At 56.7% G+C, this 13,782-nt stretch overlaps 1 long non-coding RNA gene across 3 annotated transcripts; it reads left to right on the top strand.

Moving 5' to 3' along the window:
• The first annotated feature begins 5,604 nt into the window (after positions 1 to 5,604).
• LOC311612940 lies at positions 5,605 to 7,309 on the top strand. Of its 3 annotated transcripts, none has more exons than XR_014793379.1 (3): positions 5,605 to 5,683; positions 6,467 to 6,576; positions 7,012 to 7,309. It is a non-coding gene; the product is annotated as an uncharacterized lncRNA (long non-coding RNA). The 3 variants fall into 3 exon arrangements; XR_014793380.1 differs by lacking the exon at positions 5,605 to 5,683 and adding an exon at positions 5,936 to 6,066; XR_014793381.1 differs by lacking the exon at positions 5,605 to 5,683 and adding an exon at positions 5,936 to 6,166.
• Positions 7,310 to 13,782: the final 6,473 nt, after the last annotated feature.

The raw sequence follows: 13,782 nt of genomic DNA, 5'->3' as shown, positions 1-13,782 counted from the left end.
CATTTCTCTCGGGTAAATACCTACGGGTGGGGTTTCTGAGCTGTGAGGTGAGCATGTACTTCGCTTTTAAGAAACTGCCAAACCGCTTTCCAGGGTATTCTTTTGCACTTCCGCCGGCGGTGTGTGGGAGATGCAGATAGTCCTCATCCTGGTGAAGGCGGGTGAGGATGGTCAGGAGGAAAAAAACAGACCCGCTCCCAATTCCCCAGCGGACACATCCGAGGCCTAGGGCGGCCGCACAGCTGCAGGAGCAGAGATAACAGTGGAGCCCGGGGCTCCGGACGGTGCCGAGAGCAGTTTTGAGTCAGAATCCTGGCAGTGCATCATGGAAATCTAGCCTAGAAAACTTCTCTTAAAGAGCTAAAAATGGGAAGCCAGACTCATTTGAGCCCAGAACTGTTGGGGCTGGTTCATTCCTACCCCAAAATAGCTGTATTTATGTCGCCTCTGGCTGCAGGCTTTAAGCCTCAAGTGGGGTGCACAGGGACCCCCCTGCTCCTTCATGATAAGACCATTCCCACAGGAGCGGGCTAGCTGCTCCTGGGAACATCAGGCCCCGTTTTGCTGGGAAGCAAACAGCGTGGGGAGCTGTTTCTGGTTTCGGCTGTGGCAGAAGGGGGTAGGCTCAGAGTGGGGGAGGGGACAGTCCCATCACATGATTCCGGAATCTTCCCCTTTGCCGACAGCTATACAGGGAGTGACTCAGAGAGGCAGCTTGTGGTGGAGGAGAAGGAGGATCCGCTTACATATAAAAGGCTAACAGTGACCCGAAGCTTACACGGCATAACCACCCATCATTACCCATGATGCCTTGAGCTCATCGACACTGTGACAAGGAGAGTTGCCCTCTTCCTGCCACGGTTTGGATGACTTCAAAACGGACCTAACATAGTTTTGTTCTGTTCTGGGATGCCTGGAGAGATAGATAGATATAGATATAGATATAGATATAGATATAGATATAGATATAGATATAGATATAGATATAGATATAGATATAGATATATCATTCTCTCTCTCTCATCTGTCTTAGTCTATAAAGCCTACTGAAAGTACAGCCATATTTATTCCAAGAGACCCCGGCTACAGCCAACTGGACCAGAATCAGGCCCTCTCAGTGTTGAAGAATCTGTTGGCTTCTCAGTGACCAATCAGATTCACCCTATAAGGAATTTTAAGTAAGTTCTATGTGGCCAGACCTCCATCAGGATCAAAAGGTGGTTGAGAGTTGGGAACCGCACCCACAAACCAAAGCTGTGGACAGGCCCAAGTCCCAGGAGGCAGAAGGGAGGACACACACACTTGCAAATACAGGAGCCACCATGGAGCCCCCGAGAAAGAGCACGGGAGAGAGTGCCCGCCTCGAGCCTCAGAGGGCCGACTCCCCAGATCCAATTTCTAAGAAACCGGGCTGCACTTCATCCGCCTCCTTTATTCCGGCTCGCATGAGTGCTTTTCTGTCCTCTGCATCCCGTAAATCCGTCCTGAAATGCCTTTATCTCCACGTAATCTGATTTCATGTATTATAACAACGATCGCTCCCCGATCTCCCTGGAGCTCATGGCAATATCTGCCTAAGTCTCTACAGTTCCCATGACAATCGCTTGGCAGAGTGAGAGATCATTAGGAGCAGAGGGAGGAGAGGAAGGGGAAGCTCCTGTCACCGCAGGGGAAGTTCCTGGGGAAAGCGAGCCCGGGAGCTGCAGGACAGGCATCTGTCCGGGCGAGGGCGTGGTTCTGTGGGCTTGGCTGGGTCCCAGGAGCCAGTGTTTCCTCCATGGGCCCCTCCATTCATCCCAGGAGCATTTGTCGTACAAACATAGCCTGACCCTGGGTTTGGTGCCGAGGAAACAGAGAAAGAAGACAGCTTCTTCCCCGAGATCAGTGAGGGAGACAAACACGTGAGCACTTGGTTGGTTGGGACTGTGACTAAGCCTTTGTGTTTTTTTGTTGTTGTTTGTTTGTTTGTTTGAAATATATTTTATTGATTTTTTTACAGAGAGGAAGAGAGAGGGATAGAGAGCTAGAAACATCAATGAGAGAGAACCATCCATCAGCTGTCTCTTGCACACCCCCTACTGGGGATGTGCCTGCAACCAAAGTACATGCCCTTGACCGGAATCGAACCTGGGACCTTTCAGTCCGTAGGTCTATGCTCTATCCACTGAGCCAAACCGGTTTTGTCTAAACCTTTGTTTTAAAAATATTTTTATTGATGTTTAGAGAGAGAAAAAGGAAGAGGGAAGGAGGAAGGGAGGGAGGGAGGAAGGGGGAGAGAGAGAGAGAGAGAGAGAGAGAGAGAGAGAGAGAGAGAGAGAGAGAGAGATGTGAGAGTGAAACAAGTGTCCTGAGAGCGCCAACAGCTTCATTTCTTGCGCAGACCCAATGCCTCATGTCACAAAGCCAAAAGCGAACTGAAGCTCGACAAGCAGGGAGCTGAGTCGATGACAGGCAGTTCTCCCAGCCCGCCCCACCCAGGAGAGGTAGAGGAGCAGGCCTGCGAGTCAGTGGAGACTAACCCTACGAGGGTTTTGGATAGTCCCAGCCGGTTTGGCTCAGTGGTTGAGCACCAGCCAGCCTGAGGACCGAAGGGTCCCGGGTTTGATTCCGGTCAAGGGCACAGACCTCTGTTGCAGGCTCCTCCCCAGCCAGGGCCCTGGCTGGGGTACATGCAGGAGACAATGTTTCTCTCACATCCATGTTCCTCTCTGTCTTTCTCTTTCTCTTCTACTCTCTCTAAAAATCAATGGGAAACTATCCTCTGGTGAGGATTAAAAGCAAGAAAACACACATGTTGACTACAACTGAAGGAGAACAAGAAAAGTATTTTTTTTTTAAAATAAACAAGAGTATTTTAGATCGTTGTAGTCATCGAAGTTGCACGACCCCATTAGGTGCGTATTTGCAAGACCCTTGGCTCTGTGTGAGGCGTTACAGAAGGACCCTCCGGGGAGGGTCCCCAGAGCACGAGGCCAGGTCACCCCATGGAACCCCCGCTTCTTTGGCCATAAATTGAGATGACGGGGGTCTGCTTGTCAACCAGGAGGGTGCCTTTCCCCCCGGGGGACAGTGGGCAGCATCTGAGGTGTTCTTGTTGTCACAGTGTGCGCTGCCACTGCTGTCCTGGGATGCTGCTGAACACCCTCCAATGCACCCTGCATTGCCTTTGGCAATGGAAACTTATTTGCCTTAAAATGTTCATGGGTGTCTAGGCTGAGAAACCCTGGAGTTCATGATCAACGTTCCCTTCGGAGCTGCAAGAGTATCTGCCCTTTTGCATGAGTATTACAGACCCATGTGAGCATGCATAATGGGGACCCCCTGAGTTCTGATGGCAAGGCCCAAGGCATCTGTCTCGGGGACTAGGATGGAGCCTTGCTTTTGTCCCTCCCTCCTGGGGCTCAGCTTCCAAGCCAAGACCCAGGGCCATCTGTTGTCACCTTATGTGTCATCCCCAACATGAGGAGAACATTCGTCATCGAGAGAGGCATTCCCACTTAGCCTGATGGGAGTGGGGACAGAGGCCATGGTGGCATCGGTCCACCCGCTGGCCAGGTTGTCACTTGTCTCTGGACGCATCCCACTGCCAGATTTCTCTCATTATCTGGCGAACTCTGTTCCATCTGTCAGGCGCCCGGGAGTGGGATCTTACTTCACTGTCCATTTCTTTCCTCCTTTGGGACTTAGGTCTGCCAGCTGCAAGACTCACCTTCATCTGAGCTGGGGACTCAAAAAGGAGACTTGGATTCGGTCCTAAAAGGGCTATCAGGATGCAGGCTGTGAGCTTTTAGGCCACGATTTGTCACGCAAGGAAACTTTCAGCCTGGGACAGCGTCTCTTCTGCACCCACGGCAGACATCACTAATCAATCACAGACCTCTTCCCCATTGAACTGGAGCATGGCTACACACAGCATTGCCCCCTCCCCATTGATCAGAGAAGGCATTCTAATGTTAACCAATTGGCCATCGCGGTCTCTGGACTGTTCAAGTGAACATGGCAGCGGTTGGGAGAGGCAAGAGGAGGAGACCCTCACCTCGATTGCAAGTTCCATGAGGGCAAGGACAAGGTCCATTCATTCACTAGTCTATTCCCAGGATACGCGGGGGAGGCTCAATAAAAGTTTGTCGAATGAATGAAGAGCCTCCCAGCTTGTAATCTCCCTCCGGCGCACATTGCCCACAGACTGAATGGGCTCGGACCCATGGCTTATCTTCTGGTCTAAGCTGGCTCAGCCGCCCCGGGGGAGGACAGGAAGGCAGGAAGACAGGTGATTTGGTACGCTGCGCTCTCAGGGACGAAAGGGGCCTGGGGAAGGCTGGTTCCCATTATTTAATAAGAGGAGCGACGGCTGTGAATGGGAACTGGGAAAGGATCTGGTACTCGTGTGACTTCCCCACGTCTGTTCCGTTTTAGTCTCCGTTTCCTGGTCCCCCGTGGTGATGAGAGGGCTTTTGGCACCCGAAGCCATGGTTTATGGAGTGCCAGGTTCTAGCAGCTTCATTAACATGAACCCGCCGGTGGGTCACCATAGGCCGGCTCTCTGTTACCCCCACTCCTCAGACATGGAGGCCCAGAGGCTCACTGCAGGCCCCGATGCTCAGCCAGTGGGTGACTCAGCTTGGTGTCACGCCCAGGCCAGTGTGCCTCCGAAGCTGGGGTTCACAAACCCTTGGAAGAGAAGGAGTCTGGGTGCTGTGCTTGGTGGCCACCGGGCGGGGGAGACGGCAGTCTGCCTCTGCCCAGCCTGCGCCAGGGGACAGCCGAGGCCGGGCACCAGGGTGTTGGCCTGGTTAGGACTTCGTTTCTCAGCGCCTGACTCTGGGACTGTCCCCAGGGTGCGAGAGGAATGACTTAGAGGTCAGGACGGCTGTGCAGATACCCCTGCCAACCCTGCTTTACAGATCCATCCTCTACCTACCCCCTACCACCCCCACCCCCATCACCCCTACACCCCTCCCCCCCCACTGCCCTCCTGTCCCAATGGTCCACACAGCTCCCTGAGGGGCTGTGCCACGTTCCCCACCCAGGATGCCGGGTGACTTCCTCCCCCCCCCCCCCCACCTCCCTGCTTAGCGGCTCGGTGAGGGGAACAGCCGCAGCCCTGCACCAGGGCCCGAGCCTCCTGGTCCGAGGCTCGGCTCCCCGTGGGCGTGGCGAAAGGGCGTCTGGCCAGCAAAATAATGAAGCTAATGAACCAAGAAACGTCGCCTTGCGGTTTGGAAAACATCACCGCCTCCTGGCTCTGGGCCAGGCAATCATTTTAAGGTGCTTGGGGGCGGGGACGGGAGGAGGGCGGTTTGCTGCTGGTTCCTCCCCAGCGGCTGGCAGACTGGGTTAATGAGCTGTGCAAGCAGAATGCACCCGGGAAATGACGCGCAGACCCTCCGGGGCCTGATGGGGTGGAACCTGGATGCCACTGCCTGCTGGGGGCCCCACCCCTCCCCCGACACAGCCACAGAGATGGGAGGGGGCGCGGCCTTGGGGCAGGAACCCCATACACTGAGGAAGAGAGGAAGGGGGGCTGGAAGGAGGGAGGAGGAATGAGAGAAGCCGTGCTTTTCGTATTCCCATCCCCAGAGGCGCACGCACACATACACAGGCACGCACACATACACACGCATGCACGTGACACATGCACAGCAGCTGGGGAGCTGGTGTTCACGCCTCTTTGCAGCTCACGGTGAGTCAGTGGCTTCCCGGTCTAGGCCTCCGTGAGCTCGATTGTCCAGCTTAGGACCAGGATCTCAGGAAGCCCAGGAGTTTGGCATCTCCACCCGCCACAAACTCCCCGAGGGCCGGAGCTTGGCGTCCAGCCCCGGGGGGTGACTTCGGACCCAGAACCCAGCAGCCTCGGGGGCGGGCCCAGCTCCAGACCCGGGGACTGACTGCCCAGGAAGCCAGAGGCCTTTGCCTAGGCGGGAGCGGGGGCCGAGGCTGCGGGAGAAACCCGCTTCCAGAGTCAGGATCCTGAATTCCCACGCGGCTCACCCCAAAGGCCGCCTGCACCCCGGCCCCTGGGGACCCGGCAGGACACCCTGCGGAGGCCAGGGCCACATCTGGCAGGTAGCTCCCAGGGTCCCGCGGCCCTGAGTCAGTGACACACTCAGCCTGCTGCTAATGCCTTTCCATTTCGCTTAATTAAGCCATCTGCCCACATTAACTGGTAAATTATCTCAATCGCTCCCCAAACCCCAGAGGGGAGAGGGAGACAAAAGGGAGCTGTCATGCCTGGAGTGGAGCTGGAGGACCCGCCCCACCGTGTGACTTCTCCCAGGAGGAGCCGAGATGCAGCCTCCAGCGTCTACCAAGCTTCCCGCGGCCCCCAAGCCCCGGCTCCCTCTGTGGCGCTCACTGCTCCCTTCTCTCCCCCGGGAGAGGAGCGTGCGGAGGAAACGAGGAGAGCCTGTCTTGCTTTCTCCTGCCTCGGGGCACTGAGTACCTGTGCGTCCTTCCCTTCCAACAGGCCTGTGCGGGCCGAGCACCCAGAGCACCCTCCCCGGTGCTCCCGGGGGGGGGAGGGGTGCCCAGCGAGGCATCCCTGAAGCGACCTGTGACCCTCGCTGGACCCTGCAGGTATGTGGCTGGAGGCAGTCGGTGTGCATGTTGGGGGTCTCCCAGGGCACCTAGGCAGGGTTGCTGAGCACTAGGGATGCCTCACAGTTGCAGACACTGGGATTCTACTGGTAAACATGCCTGCAAATGCTCCAGCTCCAGAGGCTTCGGCTTAGGGTCACAGAATTCACAGGCACCGATGGACCCGAGGCCAGAATGGGACTGGAGGCCAAGCTCCAGAAGGACTGGCTCACGGTCATTCAACGTCTAAGAAACGGAGAAACCCAAGGCCAATGTCAGAGGGGTGACGATTCCTCGCAGGTCTCCCCTCCCTGGTATCCAGCCAACCCAGAACGCTCACCAGCTGAAGGCTGCTTCTCGGGGACAGAGCGAGGGGACGTGCTGTCATGGCGTTAGGAGACGGTGCCTGGCCCGCAGCACGGTCTCTCTCTCCAGGCCGAGCTGGAGACACGCCGAGGGGCCCTGTCCTCTGAGCACCCCTGTCAGGCTCCAGGCCGACCACAGGCCGCCTGCGACCGGCCCCTTTCTCCAGCCGTTCAAGAACTATCGATTGGGCCGAAAGCCTCTGGCGGCGTTTTCAGTCCTGGTCACCTTCCTGGGTTTGGGCACGTCCCAATCTCTCATTAGGCATTCACACAGCCTCGGAGGGAGTGGATTTTTTTCTATAAACGGCCAAATGCATCCAGTTCTTGTTCATTCCGAGCTGTTTTACTTTCTTGACAATGGCTCAAACTCCGGGTCCTAAGCGTGTCTTTCGGCAGCTCCCTGGGTACACGGAGTCCTTTTAAGGAGCCCGAAGCCAGGCCCCCTGGCCTCGGGCTTCGTGCACGGAGGTCTCTGACTGAGGCTCAGCTCTGCCACGTGGCAGCTGTGTTACTTGGGGCAAGTCACCAAAGCTCCACAAGCTGTGGTTTTCTCAGGGCACAGGGCTCAGGACAAAATGGTGATCAGGGCACAGGGCTCAGGGCTCAGGGCACAGGGCATGAGGTTCAAGGGGCACGGTGAAGTGTTGCATCTCAGTCGTGTTTTGGAACAGACTGGACCCCATGATTCTGACACCAGTTCCCATGTGTGGGGTTTTCCCACTCTGGTTGGGTGTGCGTCCATCTCATTAGGTTCTGGCACCATGTACCTGGAGATGACACCGGGTCCTGGTTAGAGGCCCAGCCCTTCAGGCCAGAGCCCTGAAGAGACGGCAGGTCCCCTGAAGCTCTGTGATCTCTTCAGCTGCGATGCGGGCCTGCCCCAGGCCTACTCAGCATCTTTGTTTTAACAAGACCCCCGGGTGATTCCCAGGCACAGGCTCTGAACTGGGGACCATGAACTTGAGCGGCGGGAGGGGGGGGGGGTGCTAGCACATCTTCGTTGGCACTAACCATTAGCCAAAATTTGGCATGGACTTCGACTGTGGATGTACACAGCAAGTCACTGAAATTTTAGCAATACTTCAGCTTTGCCACCAATAGGTATTTTTATAACACGTTCCAGTCATTTTTTGATATCTTGAAATAGAATATATTTCAGTACCACTTCAAAATTACAAGTTACAGGGTCGGAAGCTAGATCAGGCAAAGGCATGGAAACGGTTCTCTCTCCTGTGGCAGTTTCTGGGGGCGTGGTCATACAATGCCACAAATGGAGTGGCCTACAAACAGGAGTGTATTATTTCCCGGTTCTGGAGACTGCAAGTTCAAGATCAGGGCATCAGCAGGGCTGGTTCCCTCTGAGGCTGTGAGGGAAGGGTCTGTCCCTCTGGCTTCTGGGGGGTGGGCGGAGCTTGCTGGCCGTCCTTGGCATCCCAGGGCATGGAGACTGTCACCCTGATCTCAGCCTTGGTCCCCACAAGGCATGTTCCCCGTGTGTGTGCGTCTGTGTCCACGTTTCTCCTGTTTGTAAAGACGGCTGTCCTACTGAGGCAGGGGCCCACCCTACTCCAGGGTGAGTTCATCTTAACGAATGACATCTGCAACCACCCTCGTTCCAAATAAAACCATATCCTGAGGGGCTGAGGGTTAAGACTTCCACGTATGAATGGGGGTGGGGGGGGCGCAGAATTCAATCCCTAACACCTCCATTAACCCGCTGGACCCTCCTTGGCAGCGGGCAGCCCAGGAGGATGTGCAGGGAGGTCACATGCCGGGTGGAGTAATTTGAAGAGGTTCCAGCCACTTTGGCTTCCAGCTGGATGGCATCCTTCGCCACCCCTTCTAGTAAGCACTTAAACTTTGATTCAATGTCTATGTATGCCAGATGCAGAGGGCATAAACATGAATAAAACATTGTCCTTGACTTTAAGGGAAAAGAAAGACGTGTATACAAATCATGGCAAGGCAGTATGATTCATGCAACAAGAAATGTATGTGGTCAAAAGGCCGGGGGGGGGGGGGCGGTATCCCATGGTGAGATTGTCCAGGAAGGCTTGCAGGAGGGGGAGCATGAGGACGGGATCTCTGAGGATGGGAGGAGACGTCCAGGCAGATGGGAGGCAAACGGGTTTTAGCCATGGCACGGGAGTGTGAGAGTCCGACGTGGCCTGGCCAGCAGTGTGGACAGTGAGGGACGGAGGTCAAAGGGATATTGGATCACGTGTTATGGCGGTTAGCCACAACCTAAAGGACGAGGACTTCAGTCTATATATAGCACAGCCATGGAAAATTCTTTCTCTCCTGCAAGCTCTGGACAGGCAGGGATGTCATTGGTTGTAAACAATGAGGCCAGAGTGCTAGGCAGGAGCTGGTATCATGCCTGGCACATAGTAGGCACCTGATAAATAAGTGAAGGGGTGGATGGATGGATGTATATCCTATATAATAAAAGACTAATATGCAAATTGTCCCCTCGACCAGGAGTTGGACCAGCAGGCAGGCCAGCCAACCACCCATGTCCCCTCACCCTGGCTGGGCTGGCCAGACCCCACCCATACATGAATTCATGCGCCAGGCCTCTACTACACACACACACACACACACACACACACACACACACACACACTGAGTGGCCAGATTATTAGGCGTTCAAAGATCATCATCATCATCCAGCCACTCGGTGTATACTCACAGGGGCTTAGGGCTGACGGTCTCGAGGAAGAATGATGTGCAGGGAAAAGGGGGGAGGGCAGATTTGCAGCTCGAGTGGCCAGTTGGAAACGAAAGTTTCAGAGACAACAGAGCAGTGCCGGGTCTCTCTTCCATCAGTGCCTCCTGGAGGGCGGAAGCCGTGGGCTGAACAAGTGCCCCGAGCCTGCGCTTTCACCCCCAGGTCTGACGGGAGCCTCTCCGTTCTTATGAGGAACTGCCATTGGGAGGACTGCGTGGCATCTCAGACGCTGCCCCAGAGTGAGTCTGTGTTCTGGGGAGGAGGGCACTGGGCGGGGCGGGGGGCAAAATGCCCAAATGGCAGCCCTGGAGCCCTGGAGCCCTGGAGTCTCCCCAGGCCTGGCCCGGGCCTGCAGGGAGGGGTGCTCTGCTGGGAACCTCAGGGACTCAGGCGGCTGAGAAAGCAACACACGCTCCCGCGGCGGGCAGCGTACAGCGGGGCCCCTGGAGGAAATTCGGGAGGAACAACCCCAAGCAGCATCCTAAGGCAACTAAACGGCATCTCTAGTGCAAGGCAGAGCCTCTCCGAGTTGCCCTGGGGCCAGAAATTACTCAATTAAACAATTAAACAGCAGAAGCCCAAAGGGAAGTGGGGGAACAGCACCTCCCCCTCTTATACCTGAGCTCGGCTCCCCATCGGCTCACCCCATGTGCCCTCGGCCAGCAGCTCCTGGCCCCAGGCCCTCCCCTGAGCCGGGCTGTCTGCTGCACATCCCAGCTGCCTGCACACACTCCTCCCTCCGGTGAGGGACACGGACCGGTCTCCTCCCTCCGGCTCCGGCTCGGCTCCTCCTGGCCCTGGTCCAGGCCGTCTCCTAGCGCCCCTCCCTGGAGCTCCCGGCCGAGCTGCTGGTCCTCTCCTCGGCCTCAGGACACAGGGCACCGCCTCCTGATGTGAACACAGGCACAGCTTTGATTTGGAGGGAGGCGTGGAGGCAGCATTGAGACTACGTTTTCCCATGCACGGTGCCTGGCTCAGAGGGCACTGTGCATGGGAAAATGTAGCTGTCCCATGTGCCCACCTCTTCAGCCCCTGTGCACCCCCCACAGCCCTTTCCATAGGCCCCCTGCCCCGAACAATCAGGGGGGTGGCCTCCGGACCCTCCCTACTTCCAGCCGTGCTCCCTTCCCAGACACGCTGGGCCCTGCTGCCCTCTCCCCCTTCCCTCTCCCTTCCCTTCCTCTCCTCTCCCCCGCCCCCCCCCCCCCAGCTCTTTCTTTCTCCAAACCCATCACGCCAGGGGCTGGGCTGGGCACAAAGGCGGTTTAGCTCCCCTAGCCCAGCAGCAGGGTCAGCGAAGGGCCACGTTTTCCAGAATGGATTATGGTTTCAGGCAATGGAGGTGATCCTGTCAGCTGAGCTCCCAGGATGCCTCCCTCCCCTCCTGCAGGCACCTCCACAGGTGGGGAAGGTGGCTCGCCTGCCAGTCTCCACCTGAAGATCAGCCTTCTTCCTCTCGCCCCAGCTCCTGGGGGTGTGGTTTTCCATCGGCTCTCTCATAGAGAAAAGCCGGAGGCAGGTGAGAGGAGGGGAGCCGGCAGGCCCAGCGGCGGGATACGGCAGCGCATCTGACAGTCCCCGGGTTATACGCTGTCTGGGATGGCACGGCGCGGGGCGAGCGTTTTGAGTCGCCAGGGGTGGAATATCTGTTGAGCCACGAAGGAAACATCCAGAGCCCAGCAGAGAACCAGCTCCTGGTCTCAGAGGCAGGAGTTCAGGCCTCAGGGCGTTGCCTTGCTGTGCAGCGTTGTAGGCCAGGCCTTCACCCTCTCTGGGCGTCAGGACCAGGAGGGAGCAGAGAGAACCGCTGCCTGAGCCCCACGGACTAACGAGGAGAAGCGAGAGGCCGAGCGGGCCCCAGGCTGAAGTTCCAGATGGACAGAGGCGAGGCCGCCAGCAGGAGCCAGCCCCAGGCTCCGTCCCTGAGCTGCCCGTCACTGATTAGCCGGGAAAGCAGAGAAGCCACTGGCCTTCCTTCTGAGCAGCCGCAGATGGGTGTGGGGAGGCTGGGTCAGGCCCCAGCAGGAAACACTCAGCTGGGATTAGGAAGGGAAGAGGGTGAGAGAACCAGGCAGAGGCGGCCAGCAAGGGCTGTGGAGGCTGCTGGAGGGGCTCGGAGCACTCTGCGTGGGTCACTCTTCAATCCTCGCCACCCCCTGGCCCTTTGCAGACCGGGACACAGGCCTGGAGAGGCCGAGTCACTTTCCCGAGGGCCCAACGCGGGTAAGTGGATGGAGGATCAGCTTGGGAGGGGCCCTTCACCCCGAGGCTCTCCGCCTGCTCCCGCCCTGCCCTCCGCTCTTTCCACTCGATGGTTCACACACATTTGTAAAAAAACGAGCATCAGACAGGCTCGAGGGTGTTATGTGCGGCGTTAACAATCAGTGCATGTCTGTGAGTCGTGGTTAGGTTATAAGCTACAAAGAATCTCATTCAGCTAAAACTCATCGAGGGTCTGCCAGGAGCCCGGCACTGCTGGAGCTGCGTCCGCAGTCTGGGTCAGTCTGGGACAGCCTGGGGAAACAGCGGCGGTTTCTCCCGGTTTTCCAGGAGGGGGGAAGGGGAGGGCGAGGAGAGGGGGACTGGCCACGCCAGGGACTCCTGGAACTCGGCTTTGGACACACTTCTTTTAACACTAACTTAGCTTTTAATTTTAAAGATTCACATGAAAACTGTTCTTCTTTATTCTATAGAGCCATACGCACCCTCGCTTAGAACTAGCTTTATTGTTTTTGTTTTTTAAATACATATTTTTATTGGTTTCAGAGAAGAAGGGAGAGGAAGAGAGAGCTAGAAACATCAGTGATGAGAGAGACTCATTGATCGGCTGCCTCCTGCACACCCCATACTGGGATCAAGCTCACAATTTGGGCACGTGCCCTGACCAGGAATGGAACCGTGACCTCCGTGTTCATAAGTCAGTGCTCAACCACTGAGCACGCTGGCCAGGCTAGAACTAGTTTTTTTTGTTTTTTGTTTTTTTCTTTAATATATTTTATTGATTTTTTTACAGAGAGGAAGGAAGAGGGATAGAGAGTTAGAAACATTGATGAGAGAGAAACATGGATCAGCTGCCTCCCGCACACTCCCCACTCGGGATGTGCCCGCAACCAAGGTACATGCCCTTGACCGGAATCGAACCTGGGACCTCTCAGTCCGCAGGCCGACGCTCTATCCACTGAGCCAAACCGGTTTCAGCGAGGGAGGTCTTTTTTTATTCTTTTTACTTTTTTAACTGGTGTCTTAGCTCCTAACATTCAAGCGCATAGAACGTGGGCTTTGGACTTGGCTCTGAGCTCAGTTTTCTGGCTGTCACTTTAGGTCCGTGAGCTTGGGCACACACTCCCTCCCTCAGATCTCTGACCCTCGGTTCCCGCCCCTACACAGTGGGGATTATGACTGCCAACCCCCCACCCCCCGGCTATTGTGAGGATTATGTGAAATAGCATATGGACCGTGCTGGGAACTGGGCTGGCACCCACAGGCTCCTGGTGGCCAGCCGAGCCACACAGCACCAGCCTCTCATGCATGTTGGAGGCCTGGGTGTTACACACATGTTCCTCTCGTCCTGGCAGTCACCCTGGGAGAGAGAGAGCTTCCCGTTTCAGAGGGAGCTGGCCACGGACAGTGACCCAAGTTCCTCCCCCCCAGTGCCCTCTGCCTTCTGTCACCTGTGCGCTGGGGACAGTGGCCAGGTTAGCCTGGCGCTGCGGGGGAAGGGTATGGCTCACCTGCCAGGACAGATGCCCGGAGGTGCCTTATGAACAAAAGGGCCGCAGAGTGCGGCCTCTGAGACCATTGCCAAGGCTGCTCTTAGGCACATCCGGCCCGAGGTGCGGGTTTCTCTGCCAGATCTGGCCGGCTGCAACTGCCTGGGGAGGCCCCTGCTTGGCTCTGAGTCCTGGCTTAGGAAACTCTTCACCTGAAGCCCAGCTAGATGTTCTGTCTCTGGAATCTGGCTGTCGGGTCTGGTGTGTGGTGGTTGGGGTGGTTAAGGTATTGGCGACAGCCTGGCGGCCCCAGGGTTGGGGAGATAAGCCCCTGAGAGTGAGGAGACGCTGCTCGCCTTACCTGCCGGGCCCCCTCTGGCGTTAGCTGTGTGAGCCGGGG

This window comes from Pipistrellus hanaki (assembly GCF_964339955.1).
Source record: "Pipistrellus hanaki genome assembly, chromosome: 18".
NCBI lineage: Eukaryota > Metazoa > Chordata > Mammalia > Chiroptera > Vespertilionidae > Pipistrellus > Pipistrellus hanaki.
The sequence above is the reverse complement of the archived record's forward strand: the minus strand, read 5'-3'. Positions and strand labels throughout refer to the sequence as shown.